The following is a 17,464-nucleotide window of genomic DNA, read 5'->3' on the forward strand; positions in this document are numbered from 1 at the left end:
ACTATTGTTTGCTTGTCTTAGTAAACTTAGCCTACTTCAATTACTTTTGGCGTATGTTCTGTTATGATTATACTTTCATAGTCCACAATCGTTGAGGATGTTGGCATATCAATCAACTTCATTGTTCTTGATACTTCTCAAATTGTATTATAATTGCTTGACAATTGTACCACGTTAGTATTACGATAATCAGACGTACCTGCACTCATTTAAAAATATAGTAATTCAGACCTATGTATAATCAGGTGTTCAATATTTGACAGAAATTAAATTTGTATTATACGTGCAGATACTTTGTTATGTAATCATAATTTGCTTTTTTCAAACCTTAGTTACTGTGTAACAGTTACGCTTTAATTATTTTTAGAGATATAACAGTTGAACTGCATTTGTATGTAGTATAATTGTAGATAATTTGTAGTAAAATTGTAGAACACTTGGAATTGCAAAATATTAGGACTAAAAAAATAGAACAAACCTGTAATTGTACTCGCATTCGACATACTGCATTCCAAATCGAAATCCCTTACTGTTATATATAGCGGATACATTCCTAAGTTTTTGTTTTCCTTTTTCGTCTCCATATACTCTCGAACTCCCATATCGTTCTGAATTTCCATTGGAGGACAACATTCGTTGATAGTGTATTTTATCTCGATTATTTTTACATAAGTATCAATCATTAGATGCTCTGCAATCGCGGCATTCAATTGACTATAATTTGAATTCTCATTGACTACAATTTTGTCAACATCAAAATCTATTTATCTCCCAAAGCTATCCCACCGACCATTGAGCTGAAACATTATCGCCAATTTTGACATTATATCGCTAACTTCAATTCAATTGTAAAGAAACAATTATGCAATGCTATGAAAATTTTAAAATGTAGCTATATGTTCAGAGCTGGTAGTCAATTCTTCACGTTAATTTGCAATTATTTTCTTCAGAAGCTTTTTTTTTTAATTTGTTGCCTTGTTTATGGAAAATCAGAGGAAATCTGTATAAGAGAAGGATTCTGCAGATTTGTTGCCTTGTTTATGGGGCGATGATTGCGTCTAAATTTTGTAACTAAAATATAAGTTGTCCCAAAATCGCGTGTCTAAAAAATGAAGTCTACCGAAGAAATGAGTATTTTAAACGAATGTATATATTTTGTTGCTAAAACGTGTTTAGGTCGGGTAAATTCCAAAACTGAAATAATTTTGGTAATAAGGTTTTATATAGTGTATATGAAAGAAAAAATATCTTAAGCATTTTGCGATGATCTTTTGGTAGTTGCTCAAGTCCGATTATTACTTTTGTTTTGATGGCCCAAGCCCTTATAGTCCAGAACCAGCCCAAGCTCCTCAGAGTCCAGAACCATATTCAAGTTTTGCTGCTGACATAACCACTAAAGTTTCAAACATTAAATTTCGAACTCGTATTTCAAGAGATTAATAAATTCAGTCTAAGAACTTTAAAGATTGAACCGATCAAACTAAGCCAAGAATTCGCCAGGACATAAGCACAATCATAATTGTGACCAGTTCAAATCCAAGTGAAAGTTTTTGAGAATTATTTTTGGTACATTATAACAACTCATATAATATGCCATTAGAGATGAATAAATGTAAATCGCCCACTCAAAGACATATTTTTCAAATTATGTGTTGATTGTTAAAGGGTGTATAACCACCGGTGGAGCCAACTTATCTCGAAAAATTACACTGCGTAATTAGGTGGAGTAATTTTTTTTAGAATGTGCATATACTATATATTAAATTCCATTGATCTATTCGTATATTTACTATTTTATATTTTGACATATTTTAGTGAAAATAGTGGCTCCACCACTATGTATAACTAACTGTATATGAGAAGTTTCTAAATGCAAATGGTAACAGAGTTGTAGTGCAATGCATGCAATTGTCAATGCATTTTGGTATTGAGACATCAACATCTTTTGTGGTCTCTCCCCTCATTATACAAAAGTCACAGTGCAGGAATTAACTTGTCTTTCTTTGGACTTCACATGGTGGATTGGTTTTCCTTTACCCTTATTGGTTACAACTTGTCATTCACAGCCATAACCAAAGTTAATAAAGCATGTTAATAACGCATCCTATACACCTTCTCTCTCTGTTTTATTTACTTTCTACTTTGCAGCTGTACTGTATATAGGGGGAAGGGGGGTGCCTTATTACTCAGACATGGACCCACCCCCACTTATAGCGGACAGTGACCATACAATTATTAGTGGGGTTAAAAGGAAAAAAACAAAAACTAAGGTTACCTTTGGTAACTTTTTTTTTTCAGGGAAGTTTTACTATTTCTGATATACCAATGATATTCCTAGTATGTGAAAACTTTAGTAGACGTTTTGGAGAATATTTGCTTCAAACAAATAATAATCACATGAAATTAAAGTTGACAAACAATATTTAGAGCTAATATTTATGCTCGTTCGGACAATATTTGGTTGAAAAATATCAAAAAATAAGTATTTGAAATTGTGGCGAAAAAATAATATTTGGAAGTTGGAATTATGTTTGGACATGAATTAAATTTAACTTTTGTAAGCAAAATATATATTTCACTTGAAATATTTGTTAAATCAAATTTTCAACTTCAAATACTCTATCTCAAGTTGAAGTTGAAATAAACAATCTGTCACCTAATTAATTTGTCTCCCATTTAGTCGTAAGCTTCTTCATATGGCAAGTTCTAACCTGCGGTTGCAGTATATTGTCTGAGTAGTGATCATATCATTTTACTATATGATTGTATTTGAGTGGACATAATACACATTATAAGTTTGACTAATTTTGGTTCTATGATATAGATACTCCCACTCCCAAATTAGATGTTCGTTTGCTGTCTCGGAAGCCAAATTTTATGAAACGCTTTTACTTATTTTTTAAACGTAAACGTTTGTATATAGTAATGGAATCTTTTAACATATTTTTCAAATAACTAAATTTTATTTGAAGAAATATTCAGTAATTCCAATCCTTTTATAAATGAGTTAATTAATTAGGTTGACTATCAAACAGTCAATTTTGATGTTCTTTGAAAATTGGCACAATACAAAATTGGAATTTTGGCCGAAACTAATTACATTTTCTAGTCAAAAAGTGTACAAAATATATATAGTATTGGCTATTATTTTATGGAACGGCTAAAAATATATATTTTTTAAACATTTTTTTATATGCAAGTCACCTTCTTTTGTATTTTTGATCGTCTCAAAATAGTACTGCATAATATAAATTTCTTAAGAGTCAACCTACAAACTCTAAATAATATATGTACTATAATATACCATTCTTCTAATTTGGTGTTTAATCACCTTTTCATTCCTTCTTTGCGAGGGTCCCTCCCACGTGGCATCATCATGAGCAAACTACATAGAAAGATGGCCGCCACCTTTTTTCTGACGTATCACGCACATGGACAGGTGGCCCCCACGTTCCCAAGTTTTTGATATTTAGGGAAATTTACCCACTTGCCAATTCTGGAAAGTTTTATGACAGAAAAAAGAGAAACGTTATCTGTCACTACCAAGTCTTTGGAGTCGCCCGCAAATCGTGCTTCAACGTTCAATATTTATATTGAAAGTTTCAAAGTTGTACAATTCAGACCCTTAAGGGAGGGAAATAAGAGAAAATAATCTGCATACTTTATTTTTTCTTTTTCAGTTATGAGACAGAACTAGTGAAAGTGTACAACATTATTTAATTTGTTAACACCAAAAATAAGAAAAATGGGTTGAAGGACTAGTTCAGCCAAGTCGAAAGACCAGTTAAGTTGAAGCGAGGGACAAACTCTAGCAGGCGGATCTAGAATATGAATATTGTGGATTTGAGTTGGAAATTTTATCATAATTCATATAATTTATTCGGTCTGAATTCTAATATTGATACTGATTTAATTAGTTTTTGAATGTATAATGTACTAGTCTTAGGCTATGCGCTTTGTGTGGTGTACTCTTACCAATATACATAGTTTTAAGAAATTACATTATTACTCTTATTTAATAAAATGTTTATATTATATAATAATAATAAAATAATGTAAGTTCTCAAATTAATTGATAGTGACCATGTAAAGTGTAAAAATGACGAATGTTGATTTACTAATGCCAATAACAAATAACTTAATATATTATGCACCATATGTCTTAATTTATGTGGCACAATTCATTTCTCGATAGTTAATCTGATTAGGATTTTTTAATGAAATTTTACTTGAATTTATCGGACCTAAAATTATAGAAGTAAAGTCTAAGTTGATTTAAAACTCCTACAACTTAGGCGGAATTAATCATAAATAGAATAATTTTGTCCAACATAAAGTTATTTTTCTCCCAGAAATAATAAAATTATTCGAAACTGAGATTCCATCAAATCATAAAATGCATATTAATACCTCTTCCATTGTGAACAACATATTAATTAAATTTTAGATCATTATATATCTTAAAAGGAATAAAATGAGTATTATACATCTTGATACTACCGTGATTTTGGTGCTTCAATTCTTGCCACTGTATTCTCTCTTTTTATTTATTTATTTTACGTTATTTTCTAAGTGAGAAAGCAAATACCAAAGCTTATAAATTTTCTGACAATGTCTCAAGTTTTGAACAGCTAGAGAAATCAAAATTCATAAAATATCTCAAATCGCTAATTAGTAGGACAAATCACGGGTAAATTTGGTAATTCATTTTGTACCTTAAGAAATAAAAGAAAGTAGAAGATTTCCTTTGTCGGGAAATAAGAAAAGTTAAATGTGCAAACCTTAGGGAAGAAAGTTGTATATCAATCAAATATGGAAAGAATTTATATATAGTTAAATCTTACACAATTTTAAATTTATAAATATCAGGAATTCTTAGATAGTTCAAACAAGAAAATTTTCAAATTTTAATTGATTTGTAATCTTAAATATTAAAAAAAATAATTAAATGACTATTTTGTTCCGTGTGAATTTTATTTTAAAAGAGCAAAAAAGGCGAACGATATTTCGTTAAAAGCTTTCGTGCTTTTAATATAGTATATAAATAGATAGATAGATAGATATAGATATATGATTCGAGCTAAAGCTACTAAGTCGATAAATCCCTAAGTATATTGGCCCTTAAACGGTAGATATTCAGTCAAAGCCAACCATTTTGGACGTTTATGGCGATTTGTTGGCTTAAAACAACTTTGAATCTTTGAGCTTACTAAATTAAGAAAGTATCAAAGACCAAGGAATTATGCTCGGAAAGCAGTCAGCTCAAATTACCACGGCATGAAAATGTTACTTCCATATTGATCAAAGCCAAATTAACTTTTACAACTGGAGGAACTAACGAATAACTAACTTCTCACGAATTGAAGAACAACTGGAAAAGGATTAACTGGACAGAGTGCGACCAAGTTGTGATACGGATCAGCTATGAGCCACTCGATTGATGAACAAAACCAGAACAAGAACTAGAGAAAGAAGAATATATATAGGAGTTGAAATAGAGAAACTAAGGTTGAATTGTTTTTCAACATAAAAGAATTTGAATACACATATGAATGTTAAGATATTATTTTTAGATTTAAAAATTAAATGATTAAAATTATTTATTTTCTTAATATTTGAATGTATATTTATTTTATTAAAAATTTAATAAATAAATAATTCAAATAAAATAATTAAAATATTTATGAATAACTTATCAGATTGTAAGGTGATGATTAGTTGGGGCGAAGGTTTTTTTGCCGTAGGAGTGGTGGCATGGATGGTTGTAGTGGTGGTTATGTGGTGGTAGCAATAAGGGGTGTCAAACGGGCGGATCGGATCGGTATGAGACGGGTCAAAAACGTGTAATGTAAAAACGGATAAATTATTCGATCTGACCCATATTTAATACGGATAAAAAATGGGTTAACCGGCGGATAATATGGATATCCATATTATCCATAGCTTCTTGAATATGTTCACTTTTGGAGAACTCCTAGTCTCCCAAATGTGAGAAACCCCCAATTTGAAGCTTTACAAATGTAAAAATTAAACACATTGGTTATCCATTTTCTAAGTGAATAATATGGTTCTTATCCATTTTGACCCGTTTTTAAAAAGTTCATGATTCAACTCATCTTTTAACAGATAATATGGGTAGATAACTGTTGTCTTTTATCCATTTTACCATCACTAGTAGCAGTTATAATGATGGAGGATGTTGTTATAAATCTGTATTACTGTAATAAATAATTAAACCATTAAACTTTCTGAAATATATAAACAAAACAGAAAGTTAGTAATACTTGTTTAACGAAATAAATTCTGGAAAAACAGTATAGGAATAAATCTAGCCCACTGAATACAGAGTGTGTCCTTAAGGAAATTATTCCCCTCAAGTACCCGAGGTGCTGGAATATATCCTCCCAGGATAGAACGATTTAACTCACCGGAGTGTTGGTACCAAAAACGTCAGTGAACAGCGAGTCACTCGAAGGCTGTAAAACATACTGGAATTTTTGTGCAGAAGAAGATCAGAAAATTTCGTAAGGAAAGATTCTGGGATTCAAAGTATATTTATAGAGTTGTTGGCATTGTTTCTGAAAAGGTTTGCAACCTTTCAAAAACAGCCATGGCTGTTGGAATATGTTGTTTGAAATATTGGGGAAAAACAGATTTAAAATAATCCGGGAAAGAAATGGGCCTGACCGGACCGGGTCGCGGGTCATGGGTTATTCCGGATTGAATTTTTCGTTAATTATTTAATTAATTAATTAAATAATTGAAAGAAATTTTGTCCAAAAAGATTAATCAATCAATCGATCTTTGACCAAATACAAATCCAAATCCAAATCCAAATCCGAATCCGAAGCCGAAGTCGAAGCCTAGCTGAGCGAGCGACGACGACGATGGCGCGAGGCTTGCCTTCTTCTTAGCTCTTTAAGAGCTAGAAGAAGAGCAATTATATATATACCCATCAAAAGTCTTTTCTTCCTCCAATATGGGATAATGTCCCTTTGCTAAGGAGGGAAACTCAAATATTTTATTTTTTCTCCATTTTTCATTCACCCTCTTTAAGCTACACAAGCTTAAAATACCAACAATCCCCCACATGAATGGGGAATGGCTATAAAATAAAGGAATGCACGGACGCGTGTGTGTTTTACATGCAAGAATTAATTGCATCTGGATAAGTAGGTTTCCCTTTGAACTTTCCGTAGTGAACTTATATCGGATATACTCGGTCAATCGGTAGATTTGATATCTTTGAACCGTCGAGCTTTGTTGTATACCTAGACAACATAAGTCACACAATCAATCCTTAACCATCTATGGTTCTCACGGTTGTGTTCGTTTCAGCCATGAACACCGCCTGGTTTCATGAGTGCTTAGAGAATTGGCCTTTACTTTCATTCCCCTTGAAGCGGCTTACACTTCACACTCACATAGGTGATTTCTAAATGTGTAATCCTATAGACACACTATCTGGTCATATCCTGCCAGACTTAGCAAATCATTAAAAACCCTTTAAGCTTTGTTGACTCATCAAAAAGCCTTAATGCTTTACCTTGATTTTTGAACATTGTCTTCATCACGAGAATGGGTTGAGTTATTTGACAATGTTGAACCGTCATTCATAACTTTGTTTGATCTCTTTGAACCTAGCTCGTGGGATCTCCAGTCTGCTAGGTAGAGTTACCGCCATGATGACTTGTCCTAGACCTTAACCCCATTCCCTTTGATGATCTTTCAACTGCCTCTCTAGATAGGCCTTTTGTAAGTGGATCCGACACGTTATCTCTTGACTTTACGTAGTCAATTGTGATAACACCACTAGAGAGTAGTTGTCTAACGGTATTGTGTCTCCGTCGTATATGACGAGATTTTCCGTTATACATAACGCTCTCTGCCCTGCCTATTGCCGCTTGACTATCACAATGTATACAAATAGGTGCCAAAGGTTTGGGCCAAAATGGAATATTTTCCAAAAAATTCCGGATCCATTCAACTTCTTCACCGGCCTTATCTAAAGCTATGAATTCATATTCCATTGTAGAACGGGCGATGCATGTTTGTTTAGATGATTTCCAAGACACTGCTCCACCCCTAATTATGAAAACATATCCACTCGTAGATTTAACTTCAGATGATCCAATGATCCAATTTGCATAACTATATCCCTCGATCATGGAGGGATATTTGTTATAATATAAAGCGTAATTTTGGGTATGTTTGAGATATCCCAAAACTCGTTTCATTGCCATCCAATGTATGTGATTGGGATTACTTATAAACCGACTCAGTTTACTAATAGCACATGCTATATCTGATCGCGTACAATTCATGATATACATCAAACTTCCCAATACTCTTGCATAGTCCAGTTGTGAGTCACTTTCACCTTCATTCTTTTGAAGTGCATAACTTACGTCAATTGGAGTCTTGGAAATTTTGAAATCCAAATACTTGAACTTGTCAAGTACCTTTTCAATATAGTGAGACTGTGATAATGCTAGACCTTGTGGAGTCTTGTGAATTCTGATTCCTAAGATCACATCAGCAACTCCTAAGTCTTTCATATCGAATTTGCTAGCCAACATGCGCTTAGTAGTATTTATATCTGCCATGTTTTTGCTCATTATCAACATGTCATCAACATATAAATAAACAATGACTTTATGGACTGGAGTGTTTTTAATGTAAACACATTTGTCGCACTCGTTGATTTTAAACCCACTTGCCAACATTGTTTGGTCAAATTTGGCATGTCATTGTTTGGGTGCTTGTTTAAGTCCATAAAGCGACTTAGCAAGTTTGCACAATTTCTTTTCTTTACCAGGAACCACAAAACCCTCAGGTTGTTTCATGTAAATCTCTTCCTCTAATTCTCCATTTAAGAAAGTTGTTTTAACATCTATTTGATGGATTTCAAGACCATACACGACCGCTAGTGCCACTAACACCCTAATAGATGTTATCCTCGTTATTGGCAAGTAAGTGTGAAAGTAATCAAGGCCTTCCTTTTGTCTATAACCTTTGACAACAAGTCTTGCCTTATATTTTTCAATAGTGCCATCAGCTTTCACTTTCCGTTTAAAGATCCATTTCAAACCTAAAGGCTTATTTCCCGGAGAAAGATCTACCAATTCCCATGTATGGTTATCCAAAATTGATTGAATCTCACTATTGACTGCCTCTTTCCAAAACGCTAAATCAGAAGATGACATAGCTGCTTTAAAAGTTTGAGGCTCATTTTCAAGCAAGAATGTCATAAAATCTGGTCCAAAGAAAGTAGATGTTCTTTGACGTTTGCTACGCTTTGGATCTTCTATACTTGGAGTATTTTTCTTTGGTTCTTCCCGAGGTCGTTTAGGCCTTTCACTTAACGACTCACATTCAGTTTTATACAGATAGATGCTTTCAAAGAATTCAGCATTATCTGATTCTATTACCGTATTAACGTGAATTTCGGGATTATCGGATTTATGAACCAAAAACCGACATGCTTTACTGTTTGTAGCATATCCAATGAAAACTCAATCGACAGTTTTTGGTCCGATTTTAACCCGTTTAGGTAAAGGAACTTGTACCTTTGCTAGACACCCCACACTTTGAAATATTTCAAGTTGGTTTTTCTTCCTTTTCATTTTTTCATATGGAATAGATTGCGTTTTGCTGTGGGGTACTCTGTTGAGTATTCGGTTAGCTGTAAGGATAGCTTCGCCAAATCCGGAACTTATTAATAAAGAATTCATCATTTCCTTTAATGTCCGATTTTTCCTTTCCGCAACTCCATTGGATTGAGGTGTGTAAGGTGTAGTAGTTTGATGGATAATTCCATATTCCGAACATATTTCTGCAAATAGAAATTCATATTCTCCACCCATATCACTTCTAATAATTTTGATCTTTTTATTCAATTGATTCTCCACTTCATTCTTGTATTGCTTAAATGCTTCAATTGCTTCATCCTTACTATTAAGCAAATAAACATAATAATATCGAGTGCAATCGTCAATAAAAGTAATAAAATATATTTTTCTACCTCGAGATGGTATCGACTTCATATCACAAATGTCAGTATGAATTAAGTCTAAAGAATTTGAATTCCTTTCAATAGACTTATAAGGATGTTTTACAAACTTAGACTCAACACATATTTGATATTTTGATTTATTACACTCGAATTTAGGCAATACTTCTAAATTAATTAACTTCCGCAAGGTTTTGTAATTGACATGTCCTAAACGAATATGCCATAAATCATTTGACTCCAATAAATAAGAAGAAGCTGAAATTTTATTCATACTGTCAACAACCATTACATTTAGTTTGAAGAGGCCCTCTGTGAAGTATCTCTTTCCAACATACATTTCATTCTTGCTTACAACAACTTTATCATAAACAAATACACATTTGAATCCATTTTAACAAGCAAAGAAATAGAAACTAAATTCTTCCTAATAGTAGGAACATGAAGAACATTGTTGAGCATTAACACCTTGCCGGAAGTCATCTTCAGGAATATCTTTCCATAACCTTCAATCTTGGCTGTTGCGGTATTTTCCATGGAAAGCTCTTCTTTGGGACCAGCAGTAGAGTAAGTCGCAAATGCTTCCTTGACAGCACAAACATGTCGGGTGGCTCCAGAGTCAATCCACCACTCCTTCGGATTTCCAACTAGGTTGCATTCCGAAAGCGTTGCACACAGATCATCAATGTCATCATTCTTCTCCACTATGTTGGATTGTCCCTTCTTCTTATACTTTTTCGGGAGATGACAATGAGGGGCTTTGTGACCGGTTTTTCACAATTGTAGCAGCTGCCCTTGAATTTCTTTTTGTTCTGCTCCTTAGTCTGTCCGGAAGACCTCTTTCTCTTCTTACTTTTTGGAGCAGTCTTCTCAACGATATTAGCTCCCACGATCGTTGAATTTCCACGAGACTTCTTCTCGGCTATTTTGTTGCCTTCCTCAATCTTGAGACGAATCACAAGATCTTCCAACTTCATTCTTTGCGCTTGTGCTTAAGATAGTTCTTGAAATCTCTCCACGAATGAGGCAATTTTTCAATCATTGTAGCCACTTAAAATGCTTCATTCACGACCATACCATTAGCAATAAGGTCATGAAAAATAAGTTGAAGCTCCTGAACTTGGGTTCCAACAGTTTTGTTGTCTATCATTTTATAGTCTAGAAACTTGGCAACCACGAACTTCTTCAAGCATGCATCTTCAGTCTTGTACTTCTTCTCAAGTGCGTCCCATAATTCTTTCGAAGTATTCATCGCACTGTACACATTGTACAAGTCATCCTCTAAAGCGCTTAAGATATAGCATTTGCAAAGAAAATCTGCCTGCTTCCACGCCTCAACAATCATGAATTTCTCGTTGTCCGACATGTCCGCAACAGGCACTGGAGATTTTTTACTAGTGAATTTCTGCATACCAAGTGTGGTAAGCCATAAGAACACCCTTTGCTGTCATCCTTTGAAGTTGGCTCGGAAAATTTTTCCCGGTTTCTCTGCCGGTGGAACAGCAGTCCGGCTTGACGAGGCTATCGTCATTGCCGCAACAGTCGCAGAAGAATTTCCGTTAGAAATTGTCATTTCTCACTGTAAACAACAGAAGAGTTCAATTAATGGCAAAACCAGAACAGTAAACAATACTGTAATTAACAACAACCAGTATGTATAATAAATAAAACCGAAGTTTTTATATACTGTTTCACAGAAAACGATGAAATTTTTATGTTCTTCAAATCGTTTTCTGAATTTCAATACTCTGATGAAGTTTTTATATCTTCAAATCAGAATAGTAAAATTCAGAAGGAGTAGAAAATACACAGGTTTTAATATCCACAAATAAAATACAGAAATAAGATTGTTATAAATCTGTATTGCTGTAATAAACAATTAAACCATTAAACTTTCTGAAATATATAAATAAAACAGAAAGTTAGTAATACTTGTTTAACGAAATAAATTCTGAAAAAATAGTATAGGAATAAATCGAGCCCACTGAATACACAGTGTGTCCTTAAGGAAATTATTCCCCTCAAGTACCCGAGGTGCTGGAATATATCCTCCCAGGATAGAACGATTTAATTCACTGGAGTGTTGGTATCAAAAACGCCGGTGAACAGCGAGCCACTCGAAAGCTGTAAAACATACTGGAATTTTTGTGCAGAAGAAGAAGAAGAAGAAGAAGATGAGAACATTTCGTAAGGAAAGATTCTGGGATTCAAAGTATATTTATAGAGTTGCTGACATTGTTTCTAAAAAGGTTTGCAACCTTTCAGAAACAGCCATGGTTGTTGGAACGGGTTGTTTGAAATATTGCGGGAAAACGGATTTAAAATAATTCGGGAAAGAAAACGGGTCTGACCGGACCGGGTCGCGGGTCATGAGTTATTCCAGATTGAATTTTTCATCAATTATTTAATTAAATTATTGAAAGAAATTTTGTCCAAAAAGATTAATCAATCAATCAATCTTTGACCAAATCCAAATCCGAAGCCGAAGCCGAGCGAGCAACGACGACGACGGCGTGAGGCTTGACTTCTTCTTATCTCTTTAAGAGCTAGAAGAAGAGCAATTATATACATACCCATCAAAAGCCTTTTTTTCCTCCAATATGGGATAATGTCCCTTTGCCAAGGAGAAAAATCCAAATATTTTATTTTTCCTCTATTTCTCATTCACTCTCTTTAAGCTACACAAGCTTAAAATCCCAACAGATGTTAATGGAAATGGTTGGGGGTGGTGGTTGACGGTGTCATTAGTGTTAGAAAATAATAAACAAAACAGTTTTGAGGCGTGAAAATCGATTGTCCTTAAATAGTTAACGCCTATATACTGATTTGGAAAAATACAAAACGATTCTCTTCATGATACAACAAAGCCTCCAATAATACTTGTGATTTTTCTATACCACTTCGTTGGGAATTCTTGTGTATTTATAGGCAACCAATAGACAGTTTTAGAAAAGATGTCTTGTTTCACAAACATACATATCTTGACAGAACCTTTCATAAATAGACATAACTGTTTATTCGAATTTTGAATTTAAAATTCAAATAAACTGATTTTCAGTCACAAAATAAAATTAAATATTTAACCTTAGGATTCGAGTCTTTGATTATATAATATATAAATATATAGTGTACTTAATTGCACACACTTAAAGTATGTATCCTAAATCAAATACATGAAAGTGACAAGTGCTTAAAAGGCTCCAAAAGAGACTTCTCTCTTCCGATGTGGGAATAATCCCACACTTCCTGATTTTAAAATAACAAACTATCTTACAATCCCCCAACTAGTTTGTTATTTCACTTCATAACACTTGTGAATAATAGAAAGTATCTTATATAGATTTAAACTTTCCGTTAGTGTAAGTACTTTAAATTTTTGACGAAGTTATTGGTGTCTTAAGATTTGAATCATAACTCCTTATGCCAAAACCGAAAATACCACACACAACTTTATCTAGTAGCTTAGAAACCCCAGTATTCGCTTTAGCACGTTTACGACCATGTGCTCATCCTATTTCATGAATATTTACAAGATCAACCTTTTAAATCTTGCTAGAAGTGGCACCACTTCAATATTCATATAGGTGGAAAAGTTATTATGTCCCTGTTACTACAAACATTACTAATTCCATTAAGATTACTCAACCTCTTCATGTAAGAGTATGCACTTTAGAGTTTGTCTTTATGTCCATGTTATAACAAGCATTAAGAACTCCTTAACTCCTCACATAACAGTAAGTAGTACAATGGAATTAGGGCTCCTAAAGAGGAGATCAGTGCTTAAACAGCACAAGCAACTTGTTATTACCCATATTGTTAGAGTGTATACTAACTCAAAGTGGGGTTCCCATTATTTGTATTTAATTTTAAGGGTCTCATCCCCATCCCTTTACAAATTTGTTGTACTACATCTCTACCCAATGGTTTCGTAAGTGGATCAGCCAAATTCTTATTTGATTTCATATATATTATAGTTATAGCTCCATTTGTAACTAATTCTCTTATATAAGCATGTCTCAAGCTTATATGTCTCGATTTTCCATTGTACATTTTATTGTGAGCAACACACATTGTAGTCTCACTATCACAGAATATGGAAATGACTGGCATAGGTTGTGGCCACAATTTTATATCAAGTAACATATTCCTCAGCCATTCTGCTTCTTTTCCAGCAACTGCTCATACAATGAATTTAGATTCCATAGTAGAATGAGAAATACATGTTTGTTTCTTGGATACCCAACTAATGGCTCCATCGCCTAGAGTAAATATCCATCCTGATGTGGATTCATTATCATTAACACTTGTAATTTCACTTGCATCAGAATATCCCTTTAATAAATTAGGAAAACATTATAGCAAATGCCCAAGTGCTTTGTATATTTTAAATATCCAAATACTCTACTTATTGCTTTGTAATAATCATTACTTAGATTACTGGTAAACCTTGAAAGTTTACAAATAGCAAATGCTATGTCGGGTCTAGTGCAATGCGTTGCATACATCATACTACCTATCACACTTGCATACTCCAATTGTGCTACAGCTCTTTCAGTATTTGCAGTTAGCTTAACACTATAATCATAAGGAGTATTATAATTTTTTAGGGCACTTGCATACTCCAATTGTGCTACAGCTCTTTCAGTATTTGCAGTTAGCTTAACACTATAATCATAAGGAGTATTATAATTTTTTATTCCTAAATGACTGAATTTAGTAAGGATTTATCAATATAATGTGCTTGTGACAAAGTCATTCTTTTGCTATCTCTTTTGACCTTGATTCCCAAAATAGTATCAACTTCATTTAAATCTTTTATTTTAAAAACTGAAGTTAAATACTTCTTGGTCTCAGTAATTCTTCATAGATTCGTATCAAAAATAGCATGTCATCGACATATAAATAATTATTACTCCATATTGTTTTGTAAATTTAGAGTAAATGCACTTGTCTGCATGATTATGTACGAACCCGTTTGATAGTATTACACTATCAACCCTTTCATGCCATTGTTTAGGCGCTTGTTTGAGACCATAGATAAACTGTATCAATTTACAAACTTTCTTCTCGTTTCCCTGAAGAACAAATCCTTCAGGTTGTTGCATATATATTTCTTCACTAAGGTTTCTATTTAAAAAGGTCGTCTTAACATCCATTTGATTTACATAAAGATCATAAATAGAGGCCAAGGATAAAAGGAATCTAATGAATATTATTCTTGCAACATGAGCATATGTATCAAAATAGTCTATGCTTTCCTTTTGAGTGAAACCTTTTGCAACTAATCTTGCCTTGAAGGTTTGGACAGAACCATATATATATATATATTGTACTTTCTTTTAAAGACCCACTTACAACCTATAGGCTTTGATCCAAGAGGAAGATCAACTAAAACCCAATTGTTATTGGATATAATTGAGTCCATTTCATCATTAATGGCCTCTTTCCAAAAGGCAACTGTAATTACCCGGTCGGTCATTTCGAGTATTACAGCTCTGTTTCCCCAATTACTACTTAAATTGTGCTTTACAGTTGTTATATGACTTATCGGGGGTAATTGGTTCAGGTCCGGTGAGGTCTTAGAATGGATTGGAATATTTAGTTTCAAAGTTTAAAACTTAAGTTGAAAAGGTTGGCTGGATGTCGATCTATGTGTAAACGACCCCGGAATAGAATTTTGATGATTCCAATAACTTCGTGTGGTTATTTTGGACTTAGGAGTTTGTCCGAAAAATTATTTGGAGGACCATAGTTAAATTAGGCTTGAAATGGCTAAAATAGAAATTTGAGTTTGGAAGTTTGACCGGGGAGTTAACTTTTTGATATCGGGGCCGGAATTCAATTCTAAAAATTTGAATAGGTCTCTTATGTCCTTTATGACTTGTGTGCAAAATTTAAGGTCAATCGGACTTGATTTGATAGGTTTCGACATCGAATGTAGAAGTTGAAAATTCTTAGTTTCATTAGGCTTGAATTGGGGTATAATTCATATTTTTAGTATTGTTTGATGTGATTTGAGGTTTCGACCAAGTTCGTATGATATTTTAGGACTTGTTGGTGTATTTCGTTGAGGTTCTGGGGGACTCGGGTGAGTTTCGGAAGGTTAATGGATCGATTTTGGACTTGAAGAACATGTGAAGAATTTCTGGTGTCCAGCTCTGGTTTCCTTCTTCGCGTTTGCAAGATTGGTCTCACGTTCGCGAAGGGGAACTGGGGTAGGCAAGAGTTTGTTCTTCCCATTCGTGAAGGGTGAGGGCCAGTGTGCATCGCGAACGCGAGAGAGGCCACGCGTTCGCGAAGAAGAGTGAGGGCTGGGGTGGACTTCACGCGTTAGCCTACACATTCGCGAGTGAGGCGTCGTGTTCGGGAAGGCATGGGACCCCTGGTCATCGCATTCGCGAAGAGAAAATCTTGGGCAACACATTTTTGTTATTCGCGAACGCGAGGCAAGGGTCGCGTTCACAAAGAAGAAATCCCTGGGCAGAAACTTTATGTTCTGAAAATGGGACTTCGTCCCATTTTCCATTTTTAACAAATTGGAGCTCGGGAAGAGGCGATGTTCACGAGATTTTCAAGAAAAATAATGGGGTAAGTGTTCTTAACTCAATATTGGTTAAATTACCCGAATCCATGATTGTTTTTAACATTTAATTAGTGATTTAAGTTGGAAGATTTAGAAAACCCTCTAGGTTTAATTTAAAGATTTGAGGGTCGAGTTGATGTCGGATTTTAGTAAAAATTATATGGTTGGACTCGTGGTTGAATGAGCATTCGTATTTTGTAACTTTTGTTAGGTTCTGAGATGTGGGCCCCACGAGCGATTTTTGAGTTAAATTTTGGGTTTTTGTTGAAAACTCTATATTTTCATATGGAATTAATTCCTATAATTTGTATTGACTAAATCGAATTAATTATGACTAGATTCGAGCCTATCGGAGTCAAAAAAATCGAGGAAAAGGCATACTACTTGACTGATTGAGCGTGATTCGAGGTAAGTGGCTTGTCTAACCCTGTGTGGGGGAAATCCCATTAGGATTTGATACTGTTGTAATATTTTGTGATATGTGAGCGCCGAGTACGCGAGGTGACGAGTGCGTACCAGGCTAAATTTGAAAATATCGGTTATTGATGAGTAGTCTTCTTTTAAATCCTTTAACTGAGTTGCTTTAGTATATATATAGTGATCATGTTTAGCCTAGTATCACATGTCTATATGCCTTCACTTTTACTTGCGATATGTGCAACATGCTTAGCTGAAATTATCTGCTTCCCTGATTTGATTTAAATCTTTAACTGTAAGATTTTTGCTGAAAATTCATTGTTCCTCCGACTACCTGCTGCATATTTATTTTGGGACTACGAGGCGGTTCTTCAGGAGATCTCCCTGTGCTGCATATTTATTTTGGGACTACGAGTCCCTCAGGACCTCAACCAAAAATACCAACAAGTCAT

The sequence above is a fragment of the Nicotiana tabacum genome, chromosome 23 (assembly GCF_000715075.1).
Source record: "Nicotiana tabacum cultivar K326 chromosome 23, ASM71507v2, whole genome shotgun sequence".
In the NCBI taxonomy this organism is placed as follows: domain Eukaryota; kingdom Viridiplantae; phylum Streptophyta; class Magnoliopsida; order Solanales; family Solanaceae; genus Nicotiana; species Nicotiana tabacum.